The following is a 26302-nucleotide window of genomic DNA, read 5'->3' on the forward strand; positions in this document are numbered from 1 at the left end:
CAAATTAGGACAATAGGAGGAAAAAGTGATTTTCCTAGGACCACACGATGTAGTCACGTGCGCAAGCTGAGAATAGAACTAAGGGTCTCCCATAGCCAAACTTAGCGACAGAACCACAGCTTCCTTTGAGTCAGTCAGTGTTAGAGACATGGGAATGAATACCTGGTATTATACGACCCTAAGGACACCTACGTGCTTCAAACGGCGAGCACGCCGCATACCCTCTCTTTTAAACGGTGCTGCAGTCTCTTACCAGCTTGCCCTTGCGACTCCGGTGACAGCCCGCCAATTCGAGGTGTCCTGAGCGCGCGCTCCACAGCTGCCGCCGGCCCCTCTGCCGCCTCGCGCCTGCCCGGAGTCCAGTGCTGCAGTAAAGAGCCTTCAGAGGAGCAGCAGGTGCGCGTGTGCCCCGAGCCCGCTTGTACCCAGATCAGATGTTTCCGGCTCGGCTGTGTCGCAGGGAAACCATTCCCCGCCCCCTTGTGCAGAGTCATGACAGAGCGGCGTGCTTACACTGTAGAAGTGAACGGAGGGAACAGCTGATCACAACGTGACAGGAGGCATTTGTACACACATGGCTGGGGGCCTGCTCGCGCGGGCTAGGACGGGGACCTTCAGACTTGTGGCGGGCCTCACTGGAAGGAGGTGGTGTGGCCGGGGTATGGGTGGGCGCTAGCCTCTGTTAAGTATACTTCTGGGGTACAATGACAAACAGTGCTGTGCTTTTAGTGAAATAAAATAAAGCGCAAGTAAGTCACGGCCGGGTGATGCCTTTAGTCACTCACGTCTTGGCTGGGACTAGGTGTCAGAGGGGGCGGGGGGCATCCAAACGACCTCTCCTTCATTAGCGTCATTTTGATATTATGAATAAATCAAAGGCACAGGAAGCAACCGATAAACCGTAACCATGACCGTCATTCACAACAAGTAACCCAGGGTCGTAGCAACGACTTTATTAATCCTAATATATCACCCAGATTCTGAGCGGTGGCCATTCCACATAATAGTACTGCAAACAATTTCAAATGTAATTAGCTACAAACCTAGGTTTGATGCTATAAATCGCATTCTCAGAGTAAAATGAAATGCTTAGTACACTGCAACATTCTCATTCCTTCCTTTTAAGGATAGCATGGGTAAAGTGAAAACTCATAGTACCGCCAGGGGCACCCCTCTGTCCCCCCTCCCCAAAAATGCATACCCAAATAACACACACACAGACTGTTGAGTTGGGTAAAATTGCTGCAGGTTTATTACATAATCCAGATATGTAATGGGTGGGTTATTTTACGGGCGATCCAAGGGCAGGCAACCAACTGATGAGCCGGGTAGCGCGGGAGCGAACCCTGTCTTTGCTGCCATCCAGGTGATTCTTTCTAAGATCGCGTGCCGTTGGTAACTTCTACTCACGCCCCACCTCTCGGGGCGGAGCGTCGCATAGCAAACCCCCCGGTTGTTCAGGCCCACAACCGCCCGCAGGACTAGTGGGGCGCCGACACGGCTTCCGGGACCCTCACATGAGGCTCCTCGGTTTTGGCTCAGGCACCCCCTATGGTGCCGCGCAGAGGTACCCTTTGTACCGGCCTGCTTCCAGATTGCCCTGTAACTCTGCCTGCACCGAGTGTGCCTGAACCTGCGTGCTCATCTCTGGGACAGCAGCCCAATTGCTAGGTGACCACTCCCCCACCCGCCTGCCTGCTTTGGCTATTATGTCGAGAAGGGTTTTGCTTAACAGTCCCCTTTATTTGCTAAACCTGATGCACCGGAGTTCTCCTAGCTGACAGCGCGTGACCATGGGCAAGGGGCGCTCTTGCTCCTGCCCAACATCCCTTATTCCTTATGGGAATTATGCCCCTACAGATCCCTCAGTGATGAAACCCCCTAGGCATACCAGCTTCGGGAATCTGTCTGGTTTAAGCAGTGCGCACTGTCTTGTATGGTTCAAGCATTAAGGATTGACTAAGTCCTACTTCGCCCCTCCTATCATGCTCCCCGGTAGGAGGGTGGCAGGGGGGTGGCCCCCCCGCCAATCCAGAGCATCCCTTGCGGTGCCAAATTCCTGCTCCGTTGAAGTAGAGTTTTAGTGACACCCTGTTCTATTGACATAATGTCCCCTTGTGTTTGACCCGCTGACTCCCCAGTTATTGGGACGGCAGCGCCATATGTTGGCTGACCGCATCCCCTAAGCGAGGTAAAAGTGTCCGTAACCCAGGTTCCCAGTTTCCTGCAGCTGCAGTACGCGACCAGTGACTCCGCTGGGAGTTACCACCAACCGCAGCGGTCCTCCAGACATTAAGAAATGCCCCATTCTTACCTGGGCCTACCTCCGAATTATGGTGATTTCACACAGCTGTAAGGCCAAGGCCAGAGGCCCGCCTATGAAAACTATTTACTTGTTTTTTGCTACTCGGCCCCCCTATGGGTAGGCCTCTGTGTTTGGACATTGCGCATGCTCCCAGGGCACGGTGCTGCTGGAGAGCAGATGTCTGTTACCCACTCGCTGATACTTTATCTGTTGCTAAATGCCCTACCGCTGTAAGCTTCCCAAGAACCGTAGGCTTCGTGGTCCCACCTAGATTGATCCCATCGCCTGGGGGAACCCCAGTAGTGGACAGGACCTACATGGTACCCCCCCCAGCGTAGCTATCGACTTATTTGGGACGCCGAAGCAGGAGATGCCCCCTCAGTCTCAGGTTCTAACACATAGAGGATAACCCTGGGGGCAGACAAGTCTGTGGGAACCAGCAGGAAACTTTGGTGCAAATACCGGCCCTATCCTGAATGTTGCGAATGCTGCATGATCAATAATGCCCCGACGCCAAGAGGCTCTACGTGGTGTTTACCAAACTTTTTGAACGACCGCATACTTGTTATATAACAGCTATACCACCCACATGCCGCCCTGGCTAAAGCGCGGGTGGATAGGTCTTCATTGAAGCAACCCGAAACCTGCCTTTGGTTGCAGGGGAATGCCCCCCCCCCCCCAGTGTACATCTGGACCTGTTTCTATATGGTGCCGGCAGCTGATCCTCCTGAAGGCCTAACCCTTGGTTTTGGTGCCCAGCTCAGTGTGCTGCCGGCTGGTGTTTTGCGGCTTCCACATGGCCTCCGAATGGATATTTCAAGATCACACTACCCCCTACAACACCCCAGTGCCGGTGGCTTAACAAGGCTTGTAAGTTGTAGAAGATGACCGAAGCCGCAGTTCTCGCTTCGCCTCGTAGCATATCAAAATTGCTTCCATTCTGGAATGGAGGGACTGTCACCCTTCTGTGTTGAATATGCCTTAGGTGTCTCCCTTCAGTGAATAGCAAGCTCACCCCTGGCATGTGCAGCGGGCACCACGTCGCCATGCGGCCAACGTTATACTAAGTAACGTGGCATGTGGGTAGTCCCATGCTAATGTTCTCTGCCTGACACCCCACAGAGCGCTGTGCTTACAGCCTGCCCTGTGCAATGTTGTGCCTTCTAAAATTCCAGGCCGCATCCAAGACAGAAGTTATTCACGCAGTTCCCACTGCTCCTCACCGCGGGACCCCTCTTCGCATGCAGTGATAATTGGATTCCCAGGTAATCTAGTGTTCGTAAAGTTTTTGCTTGAACTATCAATAGTGGGAATGGCGGCCCTCTAAGCCCGCGCATGGACCGTCTGCACGGCAAACCCCCGAAAATTCCACACAACTGAGGAGGAGGTGTACCTCTCTGGAGGCCCCTCTTGTTCCCACTGACCTGCACGGATGCTGGGGTCCTGGGAAACAATGACCAACTGAGTGATCACTTGCAACCCGATCGGGTTGATTGCCCAGACAGAAGTTGTATTGAATAATTTCAACCTACATGGTCCAAGATTTAACTCGGGCTCAATGAGGCGGTCTGGAACACGGACCGGTGGACAGCAAGTAATCGGCTTAACAATGAACTATTGGTGGGTTGGAGACAGAGGTACCCTCCAAAACACCGAAATAACAATGGTGAGAATAGTTCTATGAAGAAAAGCATTGAATGAATCGCTCCTCAAAGTGAAGGGACAAATACCCTGTCCGGTTACCCCCAAGGCAGGCGTACCGCAATGCCAGCTTTAGGCAGAGTGACACACAACCACCGACCTAGAGCTATTCACAGCAAAATGTACCTAGAGAACCAAATTGCGCAAAACTAGAAATTGGCATACGCGCGCTGTGAGAAGTTGGCAAAAGCTCTCTGAGTTCAGCAGAAGTAGGATTCTTGGGCTGTTTAAGGCCCCTGATATTTGCCAACTGCCTGAGCTCATTTTGGTTTAGGGTAGCAAAGATGGATGGTGCCCTCTGGGGGTCACTCTCAACAGAGATGGGTACATTGGACCCCTCTGCCCCAGCCATTGCTCTTAAGTGTGGGTGGATGTGTTGCAATCTACCTACACTTGGGTTTACCTACTAAACCTATCTAGTAGTTGTAGTCAGGGTGTGCTACTCCCTTTGCTCTACAACACTAAGTTCAGTAGAACTTAAGTATATCTAATCTTGTTTTATATGTACCTACAGGTACCTATGTGATCTTTCAATTGGTAACCAAGAGATTACAATGGTAAAACACAGCAAGCTCAAATCCAACCGCTGCTCACCAATGTGAGAAGTTGGCCTGGTATATGATGTTCACTAGTTAAAGTGACCACCTTGTACCATGCCAAGCAACCCTTATGGTGTGGTTGTAAGTCAACCTTTTCGGACTAGCTGCCCTAGTGGTAGCGTAGGCTAAGCAGTCTTTGAGGCTAAACTCGTGAAGCGTGTTAAGCAGGCTGTTTTACCAAATGTAACCCCCTTTTATACCAATGAAAGGACACCACACAGATATATATTGAAAATATATATGTATTTATTTCTCAAAGTATCCCCTAGACTCTAGATGAGCACAGGAGCACAAATCGTTAAACAAGAATACGTTAGAATACACAGAAGTTGCACTTTATATGGATAGGCCCTGGTGGCCGCTCAAACCATATACTAAAATAGTGGTATAAGTACCACGAACAGAAAAGGGAAAAGGCCTAGGGCCTCTAGAATCGCTGGGCCTACAAGGAGCTAACTTCAGTTAGTGACCAGGAGGTCCACGGGTTGCGTGTGCAGAGCAAATAGTCACACGCGAGCTCCCATAGGTTTTCAATGGGTGCGTAAAAGTTACAAAGTTACTGCAAAAAGGATCTTCCGGATGGACTATGAACTCAAGATTGGAAACACAGACACTAGAGATGATACTCTACACTTGGGCACCGGAGTGCCAGCTTTACCTCACCCACAGGAAGCGGGTGCATAGGTCTCGAAGTGCGTCGGGTTTCTTCTATCTGTTCAATGGAGCCTGTGGACAAAGATGCTGCAGGCGATCGGTCCGGAAGAGATGCGGTGGATCCAAGAGTGGATCGGAGTTGTAGAAGACCTGTAAGCAGAGGGGACAGTGTTCACAGTCACTAGCCAGTGACCAGCGTAGCACCAGGTGGGTACCAGGCGATGTCGGGTGCAAACAGGAAGGAAGGTGTAGCTTGTCTCTGCAGCCACGTGGTCCCTGAAGGTCGACGACGTCCAGGAGTCAATTCACGAGCTGTCCCACGCAGGCTCTCGCTGTCGGCGGTGTCGGCGACTTGATCGAAGCAAACAAGCCTTGGCAAAAGCAATTGTTGTGGAAAACGAAATAAGCTGATGGTTCTGACCAGCAAGGTCAGAGGGACTGCTTCTTTGGAGGGGAGCAAGGGCCAGTCTGGAGCAACCAGACCAGCGGTGTAGTTCTTGAAGTTCGTCGCCAAGATGGCCACTAGCCAGCGGGCCAGCAACCGGTTAGGCGCGTCGAGTGGTAAAATGCAGAAGGGCCCCACGCAGATCGTGGAGATGCTGGAGGGCTCACCTTTGGTGCAGATGCTGCTTGGGTGTTGGGCTTCTCAGATCCCAAAGCACAACTTGGAGGGAGCCTCGGTTGTTGCGCTTGCAGCTTGTCGTGGTCTTTTCAAGATGGCTGGCTCCACGTGTCTCGGTGCCTCCACGGGTTCCTCTTTTTCAGGGACTGTGGATCGGGCGGTGAGAGGTCTGGAGGTCCAGGTCTTGTCAGTCTCTGGGCTCGGGCTCCGGCGGGAGGCGGCGGCAAAGCAGACGTTGATTCGCTGGATGGTGCTTGCATTAGCAAGGTGGTCACTCCCTGACCACAGGGGAGATTGGCTTCAGTCCTCTGTGCGGCAGAGCGTTGAAGTTCCCGTCTTCTTCTTGTAGTTAAGTTGATTCCAGGATGTCTGAAGTCTTAGGACACAGCTCCTACCTTTAAGCGGATTCTAGGGGCCGGACTACCTGCTAGGTCCCTCCCTAAGGGTGGGACCAGGAAGTGGGGTGGTTACACCCCAAATCCTTTGTCCAGCTCGCCCCAGGCCCGGGACTGGTGTGCCCCAGGACCGGATTGAACTGGCATATGCACCAAGGCTCCTTGTGAGCCTCAGGCATGTCTGGTTTCTTTCAAGCCCTACCTGACCAATACACAAAATCCTGTCTGGGGTGGTGCACGCACCTCCCCTGGCAGGAAACCCATTGTCCACACCTCCCAAGCTGGAAGGACTCCCAGCAGCAGGAGGGCAGACTTGTGTCTGTGGTGGCAGCATCCATTTTGTGGAGCTGAGGCTATGTCTGATTTTACCCGGGTTTCAGGTACTGTACATGTCGTGTCCCTCTAGAAGGGTGGAATGCTAACCCCGTCGCCAGAATTGGCGAGGGGTTAGTATTCCAATTCGTATGACACCTTACTCGACATGTTTTGATAAAGCCAAGCCAAAGATAGCATTTAACCGCGAGGTTCATAATGCACTTAAGAGTATATGGTATGACGATATCTGGAAACAGTAGAAGGAAGTTGTTCCGACCACTGCAGACAGGCTCAGCTCATGCCAGAGCACCATCTCACATGGAACCAAGCACTCTGCCTTCAGGATTGTTAAGGCCTGCCATAGGAGTGACTTATAGGTTAACATGTGTCCCATTTAAGGTTAGGTATAGGTATACTACACCTAAGTAAGAGGTGGTTACACCAACTTACCCCAGCTGAGTGATCAGCCAGTTGTGTCAAATTTGTTAGGCCAAGCCTGGGGTGGCATAATACATGCTTCAGCCCCTGGCAGGCCTTAGATACACCAATGCCCTGGGTACCTAGTGTACACTGGTACAGGGGCTCACAGGGTGATCCACTTCCAATTGGTTATGCACCTAGGGTGCATAGTGTAAATTTAGTAGAGAGAACAGCAGGCTGGGGGTCTGATTGGCAGGCCCACAGCCTCAATATGTTAAAAACCAGTGAAGCAAAAAGCAAAAATTTGGGGTGACCATAGGATAGCAGACCCTACTCTCCTACACGCGCGCTTCCTGCCGCAAGGCAGTTCTACGGAACCCTGACAATTGTGCGACTACATGCCAGGCTCATGGCAGGCGCCCACTTCCTATCGCCCACACCTTGCTCCTGCCGTGCTGTCCATCATAGTAATACCACAACCAACCTAGATACTCGTGCAGGCATGATACTTGCGCCTGTTCAAGCCTTCCAACTATACGAATGGCTTGTTCATCTGGCAACATTGAATTTAATCCCAATGCAATGATCCATGCCTGTTGGGTCATCTCTACAATATACAGGCCGCACCAACTTGTGGCAGACTGTCCCCAGCGCCAGTTTGCAATTCGCTCGCGTGCGGCGCACCCGCAACCACTTGGTCAAATCCCACCGGTAACTTTGTGCCGTGATTTTGGCCCTAGTGAGGCGCTATGTGGTGACCACTTATTCTTTTGCCGCTATGTCAATGCATCCCCGTATTCAATGCGATTGGGGCATTAAGATACACCCATATCTACACCCATCTTTTCGCTTAATCAATGCTTCCATTTGCATTAGATAATAAACTACCATTCTATCTCGGTTGCGTTGCCCTCCAAGAACTAGCCACCCACCTGGGTGGCTAGATTTCAGTTAGCTATGTGTGATTTCTCCCATATCTGTGCACTATGAGACAGTTAAAGGCCAAAGACTGGCACTTTCTTGCAAGCAAAACCAAACCACGCAGATGCAGCAGGCCTATTGATATCAGTAATTGCACGAACATACCCGTGTACGGTAGTCTCTGGGCCAGACAATTCGTAGCTCTGACTAGTTGGACAATGGTGACCGTTACTGATAGGCCCGGCTAGCAGTAGCCCCACGGCTGTAAATTGCTCCTTTGCGTGTCAATCCCATCTCAACACCATGCTCAGATCAAGGCCCACATAAGCATGTTGGAGGGGCAGAGTTGCGGACTTATAGCACACCTCTTTTAGACTGTAGGCAGCGTTCCATGTTTAACGGTTACTAACATAGCCCAATGACCGTTCTACGTTAGGACTATCCCCACTCTGGTCCGCCCTGCCCAAGGACTAATACACTTGGGAGCGCGAGGCCTTAAGCAATGGGAGTTTGGATGTCAAGACAACAACAACAATAACAGCCTACCCATGCCCCTTTTCAGCAAAAGGTTGGGGCCGCGGGACCAGTGATGCAAACTGCTGGTATAGTTCGAATTCTCTCGATGGCTCCAACGTTTAGAGGAAAGGATTACGGGCGCACAGTGCAGCGCGCAGTGAAATGTAAGGTGTACATGGGCAACACACGGAGTTCCAAGGAGCGCTGTGATGTCCGCGTTTCCGCTCCATGGACGGCATTCCTCCTCTTGTCGGCCGGAGGAGCGGAGACCTGTCTGTGCACATAAATGCCCATCGCAAGGGCCGCAGACGCTAAATCCGCGTGGTGGCAGACATTATCGTGACGCCACATGACTCACTGGAGTATCGATAGCGCGAACTCGACCCAAAAGTATTGGAGCGCTTTGCATGGCACCTTAGTTACATTACACATTCAGGTACGGGGAGCTTAAATCATTTGCTCCGCATCCCAGGATGTGGGCGCGACCTCGAGACTCAAACCGTGGTTTCCTGCACTCGACCCAAAAGTATTGGAGCGCTTTGCCTATCACCGTATTCGCATTGCACATTCAGGTATGGGGGGCTTAAGTCATTTGCTCCGCATCACAGGATGTGGACGCGACCTCGCCGACCGCTGTAGTGGCCCCCTGCGGGGGCCGCGGTCGGCGGCAGAGATCTGATGAAACGGCCCGCGCAGCTGAAAGGCTGCCAGCCTTTTTGGGGAAAATGTGACTGTAGAGCGGAGCCGCGGTTCCTTATCGGCTCATCGCTCAGATGCCGGGGAAGATTGCGGCCTCGCTGCATCTTCAGAGGAAGACGCGCTCCAGATCCTCTGATAAGGGGGTGGAGTGGGGGGCCTGTCTGGCTGCTTTCACCAGGCTGAGTCCCCAGCACTCAGCACCCCCTACACCGGCCTGTGAGCTGGTGGGCGCAAAAGCTCCAGGGGTGCCTCGCAGGGCAGGTGCAAGCTGGGCCCGGTCCTACGGCTGTCTGTCTTTCCAAACGTCTCTCGCTATAGCATTGTGTGTGTGTGTGTGTGTGTGTTTGTACTTATATAGCGCACAGCTACCCCATTTCGGGGTGTCCCGGCGCTGTACTCATACCGCTAGGGAACCCTTCCTGGCTTTTCCCTGTGAAATGCCCACTCCTGGGCATCCCCAGGGTGAAGCCAGGCATCCCAGCGCTGTTGGGGCCGTTGTGGAGATTAAGCAAGCTATGCAACTGTTGTGTTTGATGATGCAAAAGTAGTACCATTTCTAGAGCTGTTTTAATGGGAGCGTGCCAGCACTTTCAGAAGGAGTATTATTACACTTTTAATGGGAGCGTATTCGCACTTCTTTCAAAGGTTGCAGCACTTGAATAGGTAGAGTGCAAGCACTGCTCAGAATGGCCGATATACATTTAAAGGATGCTTGTTTGCACTTCTTTTAAAGGCTGCCATGTTTTTTGATGGGAGAGCCGCGGCACTTTCAGCAGGGCTGGTATATTTGTATGGCAGCATTATTTGCCTTCTTCTTCTTTGAAAGGCTGCAGTACTTTTAGTGTGAGTATAACTGCACACCCAAGCCAGTGAACTTTTAATTGGAAGAAAGCTGCACTTCTTTGAAAGGCTGTGGCACTTTTAATGGGTTGAGTTAACTTTTAAGGAAGAACACCAACATTTCTAAGCAGCGTGTTTGACATGCGGGCATTGATCCCGCTACTCGGCTGCCGAGAACCAGACCTGCACCCGGAGGCGCAGGGGCCCAAAACTAATCTTAATTGATTTTGTTGCATATTATATATAGCGCGAGTTCGTCCGAGGGTATTGGAGCGCCTTAAATAGCACCGTATTTATATTACACATTCAGGCACGGGGAGATTAAGTGATTTGCCCACGATTACAGGATGTGGACGCGCCCACGAGGCTCGCAACCTGCTTTCCCGCACCTTTGGCGGCGGCGCAGCCGACAGACCACATCCTCATCAAGGCGATTACGTGTTTTTAAAATTTTAATGCTAATTTTAATGGAGAGTGCGGGCATCAATCCCGCTACCTCTCGCGTGCTAAGCAAGAGCTCTACCATTCGGAGCTACTTCCCCTGCGTCGAAGCCCCACCCGGACCCAACTCGAGGCACGGGGGGATTAAATGATTTGCCCAGGATCACAGGATGTGGACGCGACCACGAGGCTCGCAACCTGCTTTTCCGCACCAGAGGCGGCAGCGCAGCCGCCGGACCCCATCCTCGTTAAGGAGTGTATGTGATTTCAAAACGTTATGCCAATTTTTTAATGGAGAGTGCGGGCATCGATCCCCTTACCTCTCGCGTGCTAAGCAAGTTTTCCATACCACTCAAGCCGCAGTGATGTAAGAGAGGGGAGTGACTTAGATTGCATTATTATCGCTTTGTGTTAGAGCTCTCCTCCTGCAGGGCTGTGCTGGTGTCGAACACACGGGCGGCAAAGAAAAGAAAAGTGTTTGCAGGCAGTTCTGGAAAGAATCGAGAAACATTAAAATGATTCAGGCTCTGCCACCATATCAAGAACTATTATTTGTTGCAGCTGCGAATCTCGGACATGACTGCACGGAAATATAAAGTCAATTTCTCAATTCTTTTTTGGTGTTGGTGAGGCCTGAGCATCAATCAGCCCTTCAATGCAAAAAGCATTGTTCGACTTGCCCGCAAAGCTCCTGCCAGGTGACCCTCAATGCTGACAGAGTTATGGGGTGATACTGCCAGCCCTGTGGCAGGTACTACGTTTGCCTTTGAAACAAAGAGTGCCGCACGTTTACTGAAGAGCAAACACACCGCCACTTTCAGCCTTCATTTTCAGAGGGTACCGCTTTAATCCCCCCCGCGGCCGTCGTCCCAACGGCGGCTAAGAAGCAGCGATGCCAGGGAATCGAACCCGGGGCCGCATCCATGCCTAGCATGCGCTCTAACACTGAGCTACAGGCCGGGTGCAATTAAACCGCCCTCTCTAATCGCCACGCGGGCATTTCTTTTGCGCCCCCTCCGCCCGTGGCCAACCGTGCCACAGGGCCCCGTCGACCTGGTACTGCCCAGGGACAGGGCCGGGGCGGAGTGGGTGCAGCAAGACTCACCAATAGCTGTGGACGCCCGACGACGAAACGACGACTGAAATGCGGCGTGGTGGGCGACAAAGAGGTCGCCAGGAGGGTGGGGGAAGGCTAAATAGCCTCCCCTTCCCCACAGGGGCCAGGAAGTGACGCGCTTGTGCGTCACATCCAGCCCGCACTAGGAGAGGGGGACACCGGTCAGCGTCCCCGCCCCCTCCCCTTGGGTGGGGGTGGGGAGGGGTGACCGGTGCCCCGGCGGCACTAGGGCGCCGACCGCTGTAGTGGCCCCCTGCGGGGACCGTGGTCGGCGGCATTACCGGGCCGCAGTATGCACTACCCTCATCTCTCGTTCTTGAATTAAAACATGGGGGGTTCGTGTGCTGCCTATTGCTTAAAGATTCAGCCCCCCCCCCGAAATTTTTCCTTAGACCTCCCCGAAATGTGGCTCTAGTTGCGCCTCTGGTGGGGGGGGGGGGAGGTGGGTGGAGAGAGTCAGGTGTATGGAAAATGCCATTTGTTGGCAGACGTTATTTTATGACAAAGCTGTTATATTAGAATGTTGTTACATCGCTTCCGGTTTCGGCGCTTGGCAAGATGGCCGCCTAGAGGAGTCGCTCCACTTCATCGAGACTCTTCGGCAATGTAAATAATATTTTTTCTGCGCTTTCCTTCATCAAGCTGCCCCGCATCGGACATCGGAACATGAAGAGACTTTGGTGAGCTGCTTTCAGCCTAGCAGCGCGACGCGCTTTTACCGAATTTTCCTTCCGACGCTCTCCCTTCAAAATTAACCACCATTTTGTCTGACGCCCGGCTCTCCTGATGCGGTGCGCATAATTCACTGGTATCTAGCTGCTCTTAGCGCCTGTGACGCTGCTTGCTTAATGCCTGCTGCTACTGTTTACTAGTGGATAATTAATTCCATAACCTCAGCAACAAAATTACCTGTGACTTTTCCTTTGCTGTTTATACATGCCTCAGGATGCTCTTCATTTTGCCGCCATTGTCTTGTCACCACAACTGCTCCTCATAATTTTGCATGGGTTATCTTTGCTGTCTCTTCAGCTGTTGCATCCTCTGAATAATACTGCGTAATTTCTTTTTCTTGAATGGTTCCTGCTACATTTGATCATTTTTCCTCTGTTTTACTTCTTACGGCCACTGGTCTCTCTTCTGAGAGGACCTACTACAATTGTTTTTAAGTGAGACGATCGTGCCTCCTATGGGAAAATTGCGCAACCCTCAATTTGTTTTTACTCCTAAGTTACGTGCCTCAAACTCGTCTCCTACACAATTATAAGCAGTACATCCATCTGTTAATACTGGAGAGATGGCTGGAGTTCCATCTCCCCGCACTTCTTCAGCACAGCCTGTGGCTAACAAACCTTCTCCTGCATCTTCAGCCACTAAACGCTTGAAGAATGACCCTCCTTCTCCAGATAGGTCATCTCCTACTATATCTATGGAACTGTTATTAGAGGAGATTCGAGCTATACGACCGGTTGTTGAGGACAACAGCACAACAGAATGCAATCTCTAGAGGAAAACTGGCTCTCCATGGAGAATAGAATGTCTACAGTCGAACAGCAAATTTTAGTTGTTCAAGGTGTCTCTCAAAGAATTACTTCTTTGGAAAAAGAGATACACAGGCTCCAGCAACATACTGAGGACTTGAAAAACCGGAACAGAAGAAACAACCTGCGCATTTATGGATTACCTGAGACTTTAGAGGGAGACGATCCTGTCTCCTTTTTTTCTTCCTTTTTACCGAAGTTGTTGGAAATGCCATCTTCAACGTCCCTCAGAATTCAGAGAGCTCACAGACTCGGTCCTCGTCCATCCCTCTCTGCTTCATCAGTCAGACCCAGGGGTGTTATTATTCTTTTTTTTTTTATTTACTGATTTACTATCAGTCCTTTCCGCTGCCAGGTCTAAACGTCAACTTTCTTCGCTTGGCCAAAGGGTCTTTCTCTCCCAAGATGTTTCTAACTCTACTGCAGCCAAACGGAAGGAGTTTCTCAATCTTCGTGCTCCTCTTCGCACCCTTAGAGCTTGTTATGGTCTTTTTCACCCCTGTACGTTCAATGTGACTTTTCAGAACAACACTTCAACATTTGAAGATCCGGAGGTACTCAGGAAATTCATTCACTCCCATACTACAAGCAATATGGATATTGCGGGTCCTTCTTCTGGTTGACTATTCATAACCATAATTGTATTTTTATGTAATTCTCTACATGGTTGCTGTTAGAATTTTTATACATTTCCATTTCGGTTTTTCCTGTTTCCTTTGTTTGTTTTTGAAATAGCTCTTTCTTTTTTTACTCTTTCTTTGTTAAACACTAGTTGCTGGTCCTGTTTTATATTCTTACTATTTTGTTTTTCCTTCCTCTCTTTATCTTAGCTATCCTGTATGATGTAGCTCTGCTTTACTTTGTCTTTCATCTTAGCTATTTCGTTCTTTTATTTCTTTCTCAAATACTTACCTTCGGTTCTGTCAACCTCTCCTTAAATTGCTTTGCGGTGCAACACTTGTTAACTCTTTATACTCTTTATTATATAGGTTTTACAGTTCATATATGCAGTTTCTCCCTTTCCTTATACTTTCTTGATTCGTATTAATATTGTTATTTCATCCCTCCTATATGATGCTTGTTTGTTTTCCCTTTTGTATCCACGCAGGTCATTTGTTGTTATCTAAACTATTTGGTTCATTTTCGTATTTATTCCTGTCCTGATGCGGTCCGGAGCTTCCAGATTGGGTATCCCATCTTGTTGTACGTTGTCCTTGTGTTACTTCCTTTATCCCCTTCAGGTACGTTTTTGCAGTCATCCCTTTTTGATTTGTACTGTCTTCTCTTAGATTTCCTTTCCTTACCCCTTCATTGTTTTGTTTTGTTTCTTTTTTCTTTTCCATCTTTTTGCTTCTATTTCTTTATTTCTTACAATTTCTTCTTATTACTACCACTTATCTCCTCCAATTTTTCTTCTACTCATTTTATTTTTTAGGCTCAATTGCATTTGTGTCTTTCAATAATATACTGTTGTTTTTATAATGTTAATTTTTACAATTTAGAGTTATTACATGGAATGTAAAAGGTTTTAATAACCCTATAAAGAGGCAGAGAATTCTTTCACATTTAGCCTCCTATAATCCTGATTTAGTTTTGTTACAGGAAACTCATTTATCTGAGGCTGAAGCTCTTAAACTTAAACGTAATTGGGTTGGTTCAGTAATGACCTCCCCTACCAACACAAAAAAGAATGGAGTTGTAATTTTATGCCATAAAAGACTGAAATGCTCTGTTGTCACACAGGACACGGACTCCGATGGAAGGTGGATTCTGGTTAAATTATTAATTAACAATATCCCTCCCACTGTGTTTAACCTCTATGGACCGACTCAACCTAATTCCTCCTTTTGGCCGTCTATTACAGATACATTTTTTCAACATAAGGATGAATTTTTTATACTTGGAGGGGATTGTAACCAAATTGTAGACCCTTTTATTGATCGCAAATCCCAGGTACGTTTTATCCCCCACAAGACCCACAAACAATTTCTTAACACTATCACACAGACTCAACTGGTTGATACATGGAGATTATGTAATCCAGATCTATTAGAATTTTCCTTTTTTTCCCCTCCACATGGATCCCTATCCCGGATTGATTACATATTTATTTCAAAATCCTTAGCCCAAAACCTTGTTTCCTCCTCGATTGAGCCCATTTTGATTTCAGATCATGCTCCGGGGGTCGCTGATTTTGATTTACTTCCTCCCCACTCTAAAATGTCTAGGTGGAGATTTAATAATTATCTCTTACAGGATCCTGTTTTTTCTTCTTCCTTCACTTCCTTTGCTGAAGAATTTTTCTTCCATCAATGAAGATACTTCTATATCTCCTGTTTTGGTGTGGGATAGTTTTAAGGCAGCTGCTCGAGGCTTTATAATCGATTTTGTTTCTAGGAAAAAGAAACAATCTTCTTATAAGCATAAGGCTTTATTATCTTCTATCAAACGTTTAAAACACCAGTTTTATACTTCCTCATCCGACTCTAATCTGCAACAATTTATTCGAGCGAAGATAGAATTTAATAAAATCTCTACTGACAGAGCACCCTTTACCATGCTTGGTAGTAGTGCCAGGTATTATGGTGGTCGTAACAAGGTTGGCTCACTTCTGGCTAATTATTTAAAATCCAGAAAGAGAAAACTTTCATTGAATCTATCCACTCTACTGACGGTAAACATCTTTTTAAAGATAAGGATATCTCAGCTGAATATACAAAATGTTATACTGCCCTGTATACTCCTGAATCGCCCCCAACTGATGCACTTATTCACGAATATCTCAATACTATCCCTTCTCCTCCTTCTTCTGATCTTGACTTTTCCTCTCTTGACATAGATCTCTCATTACAGGAAATCTCTTCTTCCTTAAACTCTTTAAAGAAAAATAAATCCCCTGGCCCTGATGGTTTCTCTGTAGAAGTTTACCTTCATTTTTCCAATCTCTTATTACCAAAACTTTTTTACCTTTTTCAACATTTTTCTTCTACTGGTGCGGCAAGTGGTACTTTTCTAGAAGCTTCCATCAGTTATTCATAAAGGCAAAGATCCCAAATTCTGCAAAAACTACCGCCCCATTTCCTTGATAAATGTTGATTATAATATTTTTGCTAATCTCTTAGCATTACGCCTTGATTCCTTCCTTCCTCATTTAATAGGCCTGGAACAATGTGGATTTGTTAAAGGTAGACTAACCTCTGATAACTCTCGTCTTTTATTCAATATTCTCAATAAGGCCCCTTCTTTATCCTTTCCGCTTGCGGCGATCTCCATTGATGCGGAAAAAGCTTTTTATAGGGTAGATTGGTCTTTTATGTTTAAATCTCTTAAATGGCATGGTTTTGGTTCCAAATTTATTTCTCTTATTTCTCTCCTTTATTCTACTCCTTCTGCTTCTAATATTGTTAATGGTCAAATTTCGCAACGTTTCTTGCTTCATAGGGGGGTCAGGCAAGGCTGCCCATTGTCCCCCCTTTTGTTCGTTCGCTCGCTCTCTTGAACCTTTTCTTTCTTGTATACGTCAGAATCCCTATATCTATAGTTTTCCATATGGAGATCGTCACCTGAAATTATCTGCATATGCTGATGATATTTTGCTTTTTATTTCCAATCCGTACTCTTCTATTCCTTCGCTATTGCAAGAAATCTCCGATTTCTCGGCGGTATCAGGTTATAAAATCAAATTCTGATAAAAACAGAAGTTCTGCCAATTACAAAATTTTGCCTCAAACAACAATTCGAATCTACCGGTTTTCATTGGAATAGTTCCAAAATCAAATATCTTGGTATCTGGTTTTCCAATTCTATTACTGATTCGGTTGAATTGAATATGAATGTAGCACTTGATCGCATATCTAAACTCTTCACGTCCTGGAATCCACTTTTCCTCTCCTGGTGGGGTCGCCTTGATTCTATTAAAATGATGATTACCCCCATACTTTTTGTATTATTTTTCAATGATTCCTATTCATATCCCTGGCACTTTTTAAAAAAAATAGACTCTCTCCTCTCTCAATTTCTATGGAAAAACAAAAAATCTAGACTCTCTTTACTTCAGCTTAGAAAACCGAAACTTGTGGGTGGAGTAAACTTTCCGGATTTTCGATTATATCATAAAGCTTTTGGCTTAAAACAAGCGTCTGATTGGTTTCTTACGGAGTCTTCTCCTTTTACTCCGCTTTGGGTCACTATTGAGCGATGTCTGTTTACTCCTTTCTCGACCAAGGAAATTCTTTCCTTTACTGCCAAAAATATCCTCACCTCCACTATTCAAGCACACGTGCTCTCTTTTAAAATCTCATTTTCAACCAAAAATAATATCCAGAAATATTTTCCTCCATTCTCCTTTGTGGCATAATTGCCTTATAACTATTAATAATAGACCTATCTACTGGTCCTCATGGAGAGCTAAGGGGATTTCTTGGGTTAAGGACTTGTTTGATGGTACTTCTCCCTGTTCTTTTTCTGACTTTCAGGTTACATTTAATTGTCCCCGATCTTTTTTGCATAAATTCTCCATGCTCATGGAATTACTTTTAAACATTTTTTATTCTCCTCCTTCTGACGTTGCTCCCATTACTCATCATTCACTTCTTAAAATTTTAGCATTAAGTCCAAAAGCTTCCTTAATTTACAAATTCTTTTACTCCCCAAACCCAGATCGAGTTAGACTAAATTGGAACTAGCTTTGGAATCGGATTTAAGCTTCCAATGGAGTACTGATATGTGGAATAAGATTTGGGCTCGGTCGCCGAGGATTTCACAATCCGCTTCCACTACTCAATCTATGTTTTTTCTATATCATAGATTATATTTCACTCCTGTTTCCATAGCTACTTTCACACACACAAACAATAAGAAATGCTGGTCCTGCGATTTTCTGTCAGCAGATCTCTCCCATCTCCTTTTTTGATGTCCTCCTGTTCTGTCTTTTTGGTCACAAATCTGGGATCGTTTATCAAAACATTTCCAGACTCATACACCACTATCCAATGTTCTTCTCTTTATGGGAAGTCTCTCAGAATCCATTCTTGTACTTTCCTATGAAAGAGGGCTGTTTGATCCTATGTTGGCTCTAGCGTTTCAACAAATTAAATGAATTGGAAATGTTTATCTAAACTTTCGACTAAGTCATGGTGGAATATTGTATGTCAATACCATAGGTTAGATGTGGCTTTTGCCTCCCAATGCAATTTACATGTAAATAGAGATTTTTTGGGATGCCATTAACTAATTATTTAAATATAGTTGCAGTCAATACTGTTTCTCCTCATCGTTCTGAAAATTTCCAACCCCCTTGATTTTCTTCCTCTTTGTATTATCTTTCCTCCTCTCTTACTATTTTGGTAATATACCTATTCAACAGTTGTTTGTTTTTTACATTCTTTGTTTCTTATGAGCATAAGGTTTGACGTATATTTGGATTATTTCGATGTTTTATACCCCATCCTTTCCCTTTCCTCCTTCCCTTTTTTCATTTCCCAAAATATAAATAGCTTTCTTCTCTGATTTACTGCCTACTATATTCTACTTGCATGATATTCTATTATTGTTATTTTTTAGGCCTTTAATGTATGCTACTGTTTTGTTATGATTAAATAAAGCTTCTTAAACTAAAAAAAAAGAATGTTGTTACATCTATGAGTATAATACATTCATCCCCATTATTTTTAGGGAGAAAAATGGAAGTACTCTCAAGTCTATGTTAACCGCCCCCTCACCCCGGTCACCAAAAAAAAGTAACATAATGGGAAGCCACGGCAAAAAGGCAAGGGAGCCACGGGGTGAAAACGTTTGAGAACCAATGCCATAAGGTATTTCCCCAGTGGCCTAAAGCCTTTGGAGACCAGTTTTGAAAGGCCAGGGCCACTCCAGTGGCCTTAGTCTCTTTTCCTAGCTTTAATTGCAGCAGGCATAGGAAGGCTTCAAGAAACTGTGAAAGGAAGGGAGGGAGAGGTAGAGAGAAACATTCAGAGAAGAGAGAGAGAGGAGAGAAGGGGAGAGTAAGAGAATGTATGAAAGGCTGCATGAATGGAAAGAGAGAGACACTGAACGTGCTGGTTTGAGCCTTTTTCATCATTTTGTGAGCATTGTTGCTAGGGCTGCTTTTGGTTCACCAGTCACACAAAAGCCTTTACAACACTGCCCGGCCTAAAAACTCTCAAATATGAATACAATAAAACCCTGAGTGAAAAAGCTCATATATGGGTATCTCTTAAAAATGCAGTGAAAATATGTGAAAAGAACAAAACAACTTTCCCAGGCTATAAAAGACAAAAATGAGAGTAACCAAACAGCCTCTTTGTTTCCTTGAACAAACCCAAACAAGATAAAAGCAAAAGGGAGACTTAGGGCCTCATGTAGGTAAATAAATTTTACCGGTTCTTAAATACCGAGCCGTACCGAATCGGTAAATTAGAATCGGTAAGTTATATGTAGGTAAAAATTCGGTAACAGTTACCGATTCGGTAACATTCGGTAATCACGAATCGGAATTCACCGAATCGGTAAATACCGAGGTGGTATTTACCGATTCGGTAAATACCGAGGTGTTATTTACCGAATCGGTAAATACCGAGGTGGTATTTACCGAATCGGAAAATACCGAATCGGTATGTACGGATTCGGTAAATCAAATCACATGACTTGACGAAACAGCTAATCCAGTGCAACGACAGCCCACCCAACCAGGAAGTGCCCACACCCAGGCAGGTGTACATAATTAGCCGAAGTGGCCACACCCAGGCAGATGTACATAATTAGCCGACCCTGGAGAAGCTTGGAGTGCAGAGGAGAGGCAGGGAGCCGTTGCATGTGCGAGCGGGTAAACGAACAGCATGTCCAGCCAGAGAACACAGAAAGACGGAGGGGAAAGCAGGAGGAAGCTGAAATTTAGCCCCAAGGAACTCCAGGTGCTGGTGGAGGAGGTGGTGAAGCAGCACCAGAAGCTGTTTGGAAGGCAATCCCTGCAAGTGCCTGAGGCCGAAAAGCGCAACATATGGCTGGCCATCCAGGCGCAGGTCAATGCTGTGGGAGTGACCCACAGGGACATTGAGGTCCTCAAAAAGCGCTGGTATGACCTCCGGATTGTAACCAAGAGGAAGATGGGCGACATCCAGAAGGAGGCCAGCCAGACCGGAGGTGGAACCAACAGGGCACCTGCCCTCACCGAACTGGAGGAGCTGGTGGCGGCCACAATCGAGCAAGAGAGCGTCGTGGGTCTTGGGGACGCCGACAGCTCTGCCAGAGCCGCAACACATCAAGGTAAGACGAAAGCACAGCAATGTAGCCCCCCCTACCCCTATCCCACATCCCCCATTGTGAAACGAGAATCACACTGCAGTCCACACGTGTCAGTGCAGACAGGCAATGCATTCCGGGAGATGTAGTCAGGGCAACACTAACCATGACGTAAATGTTACAGGGCAACAAGGCATGTCACGCACTCGAGGCACAAGGAGACAGGGGACATATTGGAATGTGAAATGATTTACTGTGACGCATGCAATGCAGCCCTTCGGGGACACTGAGCCAATGTTGTATTTCTGTCCACAGATGTGACATCATGCAGGACAGGGCATGCTGCAGGAGAGACGGCACACCGGCCACATAAATCACCTCTAGCCAGCACCAGTTCAGACCAGGGAGCAGGCCCACTGGCAGCCGCACCACCAACACAGCCAGCCTCGCCGCACACAGAGCCAGCATCACCTCACCGAGAGCCAGCATCACCACCACCAGAGCCAGCATCGCCACTCATGTTCGAATCACCGGCCACATCTCCGCTTGCAGGTGTGAGAATGAGGAGGCGTCCAGCAGCCAGGCTACGAGCCTTAGACACCTCGTCAGACGACAGCATGGGCCCAGAAGACCGCACCGGGCCCCAGGAAGGGAGCCATGCCACTGTGCCCCACACCTCACAGGCAGCACAGACGGAAGCAAGAGGGCGCCGCAGGTCGCGTGTCCAGAGTCCACCAGCACCCACTGACGGCCATGGTGTCTTCTTGGGGCTCGAGGGCCAAATGTTGAAGCAACAGCGCCTGCAATCAAAGGCAGTCATGTCAGTCCAGAGGCACATGCGGGTGATGAAGACAACATTAGTCAACATGGACACTAGCGGCATGGCTGCGGGCATTCGGGACATGTCCCAGTCAATCCAGCAGTTGTGCAGCAAATTAGATGCTGACATCGAAGCACGGCGCCGGGAACGCCAGAGAAGGGACACTACCAGCAGGGCACTCAACCGTCTGGCAACTGCGACTTCTCTACTGTGCCGGCGCTCTGTGACGATGCAGGAGGGCCTAACACAGTGCTGCAGCGACCTGTCTCGGGGGATGGTGCAGGTGACAAGTGCACTAGGGGTGCTATTGACTAGTCAGGCGTCGACAACTGCTGCAGGGGATGCTGCGGAGAGCATCGACACCAGCAGCAGCATCACACCCCCCGTCCCAGAAGCACGCAGGAGCAGCAGGCGGCTTGGGGTTGGCTCCAGTGAGGATGCACAGGCCGTGCAATCCACCACTGCAGCGCGTATGCGCAAACATTGATGTAGCCCTGCTTAGCCACTTCCCATTGGGTGACGTAACCCTGGACATACTCCTTGTATAGATGGTATATTGCCAGATTGGCCTGTTCATGTGTTCATGGCGTGGTGCCACATTAAAACTACGTCAGGACTTCTCACAACTCGCTGTGTCCCCTTACTTACTCAGAAATAGTTGCATGTGATATCTGCCCGTCTCTCTCTCCCATCGATTGCAGTTGGCACTCTAGCTGCGTTGCCCTCTGGCTGGCCTGACTCATCCTCGTTGTCCTCAAAATATGTCAGTTCCACATCTGTACCTTTTTTCGTGGCAAGGTTGTGCAGCATTGCACATGTGGCAATAATCTTGCAGCAGGTGATGGGTTTGTACTGGCGTGCGCCTCCGCTCTTGTGCAGGCAGCGGAACCTGCTCTTCAGTAGTCCAAACGTGCGCTCCACCACATTGCGTGTTGTTTTGTGTGCCACGTTGTATCGTCTCTCACTCTGGGTTGCTGGGTGTAGGTAGGGAGTGAGGATGAATGACCGGCATGCATATGCACTGTCGCCTGGATGAGTAAAAGGGAACCATCAGTAACATGCCTCTATGCACTATGATTTGCAGGTTTCAAGGGGCGTCACTGTTACTTACCTAGCAGGTATCCCTCTCCGAATTCTCCGGCACTCAGTCGTGTGTAGATCCCACTATTCTGGAAGATGTAAGAGTCGTGGGTGCTCCCAGGAAACTTTGCAACAATATCTGTGATGATGTTCCCTGCATCACAGATCACCTGCACATTGATGGAGTGGGTGGACTTCCTGTTCCTGTAGATGTGCTCTGTATCAGCTGGTGGACAGATTGGGATGTGTGTACCATCAATACAGCCGATGACATGGGGGAACTGTGCCATGTGATAAAAGTCTGTTTTTGTTTTCTGCAGTGCAGCCTGTGTGTTTGGGAAGCTTATGTAGTGGTGCATTCTCTGCATCATGGCATCCAGGAACTTCCTGAAGAAACGTGACAGGCAACTCTGGGATACCCCACCCACCGCAGCTATCACCACCTGATAACTGCCGGATGCCAGCAGATGTAGGCTGCAGAGCACCTGCACATGTGGGGGTATGGCGTGCGCCCTTCTTATTGGATGGTCCAGGAGTGGCTGTAGGTCCCTGATTAAGTCCATGATGGTTTCGGGGTCTAGCCTGTACCTCTCATGTATCTCTGCATCAGTCAGCTGGAATAGTGTGATGCGCTGTCTGTAGATTTGTTCCTCCCGTCGCCACACCCTCAGTCCTGCTGCCTGTAGACGTAGGCGCCTTGCAATGACGTACATAGCGGCCATGTTGTCCACGCTGTAGCATTTTGGGATTGCTCATATGCATTGTTGATGGTTACCACCTGCTTTCAATCCGTGTTAATTACCGACTCTAATTTACCGATTTTCTTGGATTTCTTAATTACCGAGTGCTCCTACATGTCATTTTCAGTTTTACCACTTCGTATTTACCACTTCATATTTACCAATTCGTTAATTATGTATTCGGTAACTCTGAATCGGTATTTTGGAATTCGGTAAATATGAATCGGTATTTACCGCCTCATATTTACCGAAAATTGGTTTTGGGACTCCTACATCTCACTTGTCTGAATACCGGTCGGTAACGGCATATTTACCGAAAATCGGCCGTTACCGACCGGTATTTGGCTACCTACATGAGGCCCTATGTTACCAGACCTTTCGAGATATCAGACAGCCTTTTTGGCATGACCAGGAGCACGATGGTTCTCAACTAAAGCACACAATAAACCATTATGGCTCCACAAAGAAACTGACCTGTTTCCACTATCCCTTTGCGCATCTATAACAATGAACCATATTAATCATCTATAGATTTCTTAATCTTATTGTATAATCCTCAACACGGCATAGGCGCTACGTCCGCTTGATAGGAAACTGACACATCAACTACCCAGATTACATACGGTCTCACTGTGGTACAATCAGTGTATTACGACTGAGGGTCTTTTACATTTTACATTTTGATAACTGGGACACCAAAGGTTCCAACAATCTTGATGATCTAGGTACCAAAACGGTTCCCATAACTTTTGCAGAACCCCAAGTCAAACATAACAGGATTTCTACTAATTTCTGAAATTGAAAGTATCTCTACAAAAATAGGGAGATGGCATCCACTGATCTGCCAGATTTACTGAAGAAATTAACAAAGTAGGGCCATGTTGCCTCAAAAATGTACAGCCTCCTTGCTTTCCCTAGATTACACCTTTTTTTTGATAATAAACGTTATTGGTTTTACGAAAAACAAAGTGAAAACATGGTAAGAATGGTACAACATGAATCTCAGCACCGCAACATGGGGCAGCCTGTAAGCAAACACATTTGTGCCTTTATACAATGCATTCAAACAGCCCCGGGAATGATCTTGGGGAAATAAGGGTGATAATCAACTCGACACACCTAGTCATTTACCCCATACCCTTCGATGCTTGGCCGGACAGCCCCTGGCTTCGTATAGAGGGAGTTCCTGCGCAGCACAGCAGTCTACCCCCCTGCGCCATTTAGAGACTTTGGGTGGAGAGGGATTTTTCCAAGCCATCGCTATATCGCGTTTGGCCACTAGCAGGGTGGTGCCAAGGAACTTCTTGTCTGCTCTCGACCCGTCTAACCCATCGGTGACGCCCAGTAATATATTCAGTGCGTTATGTGGGACTACCCATCCCAGAACCTCTGTGAGCTCAGTTTCCAGGGTATTCCAGTATAAAGTTATGGGTGGGCAGGACCATACCATGTGGAAGAAGTCTGCATATTCAGTCCCACATCTTGTACAGGAGGGACTCAAAGTGAGGCCTGCCTTGTATAGGTGGGCGGTGTAGGAGTCATGGAGATAGTAGAGGTGAACCAGGCAAAGCCTGGCTGAGATCGTAATGCTTCTGGGGGGCATCAGAGCGTCTCTCCAGTTCTCCTCCTCAAAAGGGCCCAGCCAAACTTCGCATCTGACTTTCAGTGGGTCAAGGGATGTCGGACCATTATTCGTTAGAGAGCGGTATATCCATGAGACACCCCCTTTCCCAAGGTTACCCATTGTGATCTGAGCTTCAAGGGGGCTGTGTTCTGGCAGGAATGTGCCCGTTTACGTGTGTGTCTAGAGCATGACGGAGTTGCAGGTACCTGTAAAATTGGGATGAATGAATTGAGTGTCGGAGTTGCAGATCTGCAAAAGAGCGGATGTGATCGCTGACCTACACGTCTCCAAACAGGGTGATACCGATGAGGTCCCAGTTTCTAAAGCCCTCTTTCCCGCTCACCTCCTGCAACTATGTGCCGTGCCATAAAGGTGTTTGCTGTGTCAGTTTGCCTTTCCATTGAGTGTGTCGCAGGGAGGTGTTCCATGCTAAGAGGATTGCAGGGGTCACCGTGGGGAGATCTCGGGGAATGGGCGATCCATACATGATGGCTTGAATTTGTGAGAGACCTAGATTCTTAAGTTCGGTTCTGTATGCAGGGTCAGACCCTCTCCATTGAACCAATTGTGTAGGACCAGAAGGCGGGTTGCCAGATAGTAGAGGTGTAGGTTGGTGAATCCCATTCTGCCGTCATAAGGAGGGATCTGGCAGCACAAGAGCGCCTGACGCGGCCATCGGCCGCTCCAGAGCAACTTGGCGATAAGGCTATTTATACCTCTGAACCATGTACGTGGAAAGTGGAGTGGGGTATTCTGAATCATGTAGACGAATTGGGGGAGGATCATCATTTTAAAGAGAGCTTGATCTATCCACCCTAGTGGATTAAGCTGCAGTTTTTGCCAAGTCTAGTTTAGTTTTGGTGACTCGGGGGTCACTTTAAGCGCCCAGGCAAGTTCAGGGTGGAGGTCAATCCAAATACCTAGATATTTGAAGGATTGCCGTCTAATGGGGTTAGTGGATTGCCAGTCGAAGCATTCCCGTGAGAGATGTAGAGGGATTAAGGTCAATTTGGCCGAGTTCAGGTTCTATGGCTTCTTCATACATGGTCGCAAGATGAGGGACAAGCATGTCGTGGTAGACTGAATAGTTTTCCTGTGGGAAGCCATCTGGGCCGGGAGTTTTACCAGCCGCAACCAGTGACAAGGCGCCCTGTATTTCCTCCCCTGTGATCGGGCTCTCCATACTGTCTGAGTCAGTTTCGGCAAGCCGGGTAAGATGAAGGCCCCCCAGTGTGACCAACTCCATCCGTGAAGACCCCAGTTTCCGGGCGGAGTATAGGTTGGAGTAGTAGTCTGCGAAGGTTTGGGCCATCGCTTGGGGAGAGCGGTGGGTGTTGCCCCTTGGGTCGCAGATCTCCAGGGTGATTCGGTTTGCTAAGGGGTATGACACCAGCCTGTGTAACATTTTCCCGTTCTTGGTGCCCCAGCCGTACACTCAAGTGATGGAGGAACGCCATAGGATTCTCGCAGAGTTGAGAGAAATTTGCCTCAGTTCGTCACGCACCAGTGTCAGTTGGCGACGCTGAGAGTCATCTGCTGATCCAGCAGTTTCTCTCTCAAGTTGGCAGGCCTGAGCTTCAAGAAGGATAAGCCGTCTGTCTTGTGCCACCCTATGTGCTTTGAGGCGGCTTTGGCGAGACCATGAATCGTGGCTTTACCTGCCTCCCATAGGGTGCCTGGGGATCAGACGGAGCCTTGGCTCGTGAGAAAGTAGTG

General features: G+C 48.0%; 1 protein-coding gene across 7 annotated transcripts in view; it reads right to left on the bottom strand.

Moving 5' to 3' along the window:
• The window catches only part of SAR1B (secretion associated Ras related GTPase 1B), a 368801-nt gene that overhangs the window by 318765 nt on the left and 23734 nt on the right, over positions 1-26302 (bottom strand). For 2 of the 7 annotated variants that reach the window (XM_085617983.1, XM_085617980.1), the window contains exon 1: positions 254-486. The exons of 3 other annotated variants lie outside the window; for them this stretch is intronic. The gene's annotated coding sequence lies outside the window, so the exon portion shown is untranslated. Of the gene's footprint in view, positions 1-253; positions 536-26302 lie in introns of those variants that run through there. 2 more of the 7 variants (XM_085617981.1, XM_085617977.1) reach the window with 2 other exon arrangements.

Source organism: Triturus cristatus, chromosome 7 (assembly GCF_964204655.1).
Source record: "Triturus cristatus chromosome 7, aTriCri1.1, whole genome shotgun sequence".
In the NCBI taxonomy this organism is placed as follows: domain Eukaryota; kingdom Metazoa; phylum Chordata; class Amphibia; order Caudata; family Salamandridae; genus Triturus; species Triturus cristatus.